We start from the raw sequence: 3,240 nt of genomic DNA, 5'->3' as shown, positions 1-3,240 counted from the left end.
GTTTCTTATTTCCCCTCATAGTCCATTTGCTGGATTTAGGAGAAAGAGTGCTGGACTCAAAGGAGAATATTGAAGTTCAAATCCTATTAAAGGTGATTCATGGCTTTCTGCCCTTGGAAAAGTCCCTTGACTATTCTGAGCCACATTTTCTTCACCACCCCAAAAATGTTATCAAATATAGGAAGCAATATGGAAAACTCTGCCACATGACCAGTAGTATGACTTTTTTTTTTTTTTTTTTTGGTAAGGCTCTCTGCTTATAATGAATTATTTTAATTAGTTTTGTTACTCAAAAGGACCTTTTGCATCAAAGCCCCCCACCCTGAGATACTGAGGTGGCTTGGAGGCGGGGAGGGGATGAGGGCAGAGCCCAGTTCATATTAGGAATTCTGGTCCTTGGGGTTGTACTTGAGCATGACTTTCAAGCCCAATCCCTTTCTGGCTGTTTCATAAGCCTCCAGCACTTTCTCCAGAGGAAATCTATGGGTTACTAAGGGCTTTACTTTCACAGACTTGGAGGCATCAAAATCGCCATTGGCCATGTGTTGCAATATTGAAACATACCCTTGATATCCACCTCCTAGATGGCAGCGTACACTGGGGGCACAGGGCTCATCTCAGAGCCCAGCCCTACGAGCACCAGGGTCCCACCGGAATGAGGAGCATCAATGTCCGAGTGGATGGTGGGCCCCGCCCCTGTGAACTTGATGGTCACTTTTTGCTTGCACCCCAGCAGATCTTTCACTTTACTGATGATTTCCTTAGGGCTGTCTTTGGAGATCTGGAGGACGATATCAGGCCCAACTTCCCTGGCTTTAGACAACTGAGAAGCAGACAGATGAGTCACCAGCACTTGAGCTGCAGCCATTGCCTTGGCCATGATCAGAATGAGCAGTCCCATGGGCCCAGCTCCACACACAAAGGCCCTGTTCCTCAGGGTGATTCCAGCTTGCCAGCAGGCATGGATCCCCTCAGACAGTGGTTCAATCAGCGCCCCTTCTTCAAAGGTGACATTGTCAGGAAGCTTGTAGCAGAAGTCAGCGTTGTGCTTGTAAAACCAGTAGAGGTTCCTGTCATCAGGGGGTGTGGCATAGAAGAAGATGGATGGTGACAGATTATACCAGCTAATCTTGCAAAATTCATCCATTTCTCGCAGAGTGCTAGGCTCTGTGGCAACACGATCCCCTGGTTTTAGGTGCTTGAACAGTGATCCCACTTTTATGACTGTCCCTGAAGCTTCATGCTCCAGCACCATTGGCTTTTCCACAATAAAATGGCCAATTTGACCATGCTGTCAGTAGTGGACATCTGAGCCGCAGATCCCAACAGAATGTGTCTTCAGCAACACTTCATTTGGGCCTGGTTCAGGGATAGGATAGTTGTCCAGGCTCAGGTCTCCAGGTCTGTGCACCACAAGAGAGAGTTTCTCAGGCTCGGCCACTTCCATGTCGTTTTCTCCCTGCTGGGAGGAGGCTACACTCCATAGGACGCATGATGGTTCTCGTCCAATAATGTGACATTTTAATGACCAAAACTTTTCTTCTTATGGAAGGAGCTGAGATGTCCTTCAATGGATGAATGGATAAAGATGTGGTCCATATATACAATGGACTATTACTCAGCCATCAGAAAGGATGACTACTTACCATTTACATCGAGGTGGATGGAACTGGAGGCTTTATGCTAAGTGAAATCAGTCAATCAGAGAAAGACAATTATCATATGGTTCACTCATTTGTAGAATATAAGAAATAGTGCAGAGGATCATAAAGGAAAGGGAAGAAACCAGAGAGGGAGACAAACCATGAGAGAATTCTGGGGAACAAACTGAGGGTTAAAAAAGGGGAGGTGGATGAGGGAAAAGGGTAATTGGGTGATGGGCTTAAGGAGGGCACGTGATGTGATGAGCACTGAGTGTTATCCACAACTGCTGAATCACTGAACTCTACATCCAAAAATAATGATGTACTATATGTTAGCTAATTGAATTTAAATTAAAAAAAAAAAAAAAAACCTTTTCCAGGTCTCATACCTTAGCTTTTGGCTGCTTATTAAACTTCTTCTTCATAAGAATAATGAGAGTTAAAATTTAATGAAAACCCACTATTAATTTAGTGTTAAGATGGTACTGCCTTCCTCTCTCTTAGTTTTTCTACTGTGAAATATTATATACTTTCTGAAGAAAAAGCAAACATGTGTATTAATAAATCATTATGAGGTAATTATCTGTTTAAGTACAATCTAGATCAGAAAACAGCATTGCCAGCACCCATGAGAACCCCCAAAGGAACTTGGTTCTACAACAACTTTGTTTATCCCCTTAAGAGTAACCAGTATTCTGGTTTTATGATAGTCACATTATTTGCCCCTCCTTATATTTTTAATATTAAAATATATATCTTTAAACACTATGATTTTGGTTGTTTTGAGATTTTAAATAACCAAATCCATGCAGACACTTGTTTCTGACTTCATTACAGCATCACATTTGGGATAATCATTCTTGTTTATTGCGTCTAACAAAGGTTGCTTCGGGATGCCTGGGTGGCTCAGTTGGTTAAGCCGCTGCCTTCGGCTCAGGTCATGATCCTAGGGTCCTGGGATCGAGTCCCACATTGGGCTCCTTGCTCAGCAGGGAGCCTGCTTCTCTCGCTGCCTCTGCCTGCCACTCTGCCTGTTTCTCTCTCTCTTTCTGACAAATAAATAGATAAAATCTTTAAAAAAAAAAAAAAAAGGTTGCTTCATTTTCACTGCTGTCCTCTGTTGTGTGAATACACAATGATTGATTTGTCCAATATTGTTGATAAACTTCTGGGTGTTTTCTAATTTGGACCTATTCAAGTAATGCTGCTGTGAACGTTCTTGTCCATTTCCTTTGGTGCACATGAATATGCCTTTCTGATGGATCTATTACTAGGAGCAGAAATACAAAGTCACAGGTAATAAACATGTTTAGCGTAAAAAGACACCGCCCGGTTTTTGTAGTGGTGGTATCAATTTAGACTCCCTTCAGCAGAATTTGAGAGTTCCTACATCCTTGTCAAAAGTTGGAATCGTTGGTTTAAAAATGTTCAGCTAATCTGTTGGGTGTGTACACCGGTATGTTTTTGTGGTTTTAGTTTGCATTCCCATGATAACTAATGAACTCATTGTCATAGTCTGGTAGCCATTTGGATGTCTTCTCTGGTCACTGTTCAACTCTCTTCCCAACTTTTCTCCTGGGTTTTTCATCATTTTATT

General features: G+C 42.3%; 1 pseudogene across 1 annotated transcript; it reads right to left on the bottom strand.

The window, feature by feature from the left end:
- Positions 1–380: 380 nt before the first annotated feature.
- Positions 381–1,447, bottom strand: LOC308343350 (sorbitol dehydrogenase-like; annotated as a pseudogene). The gene has a single exon. The product of its transcript is annotated as a sorbitol dehydrogenase-like (transcript).
- Positions 1,448–3,240: the final 1,793 nt, after the last annotated feature.

The sequence above is a fragment of the Martes martes genome, assembly GCF_963455335.1.
Source record: "Martes martes genome assembly, chromosome: 5".
NCBI classification, from domain to species: Eukaryota; Metazoa; Chordata; class Mammalia; order Carnivora; family Mustelidae; genus Martes; species Martes martes.
The sequence above is the reverse complement of the archived record's forward strand: the minus strand, read 5'-3'. Positions and strand labels throughout refer to the sequence as shown.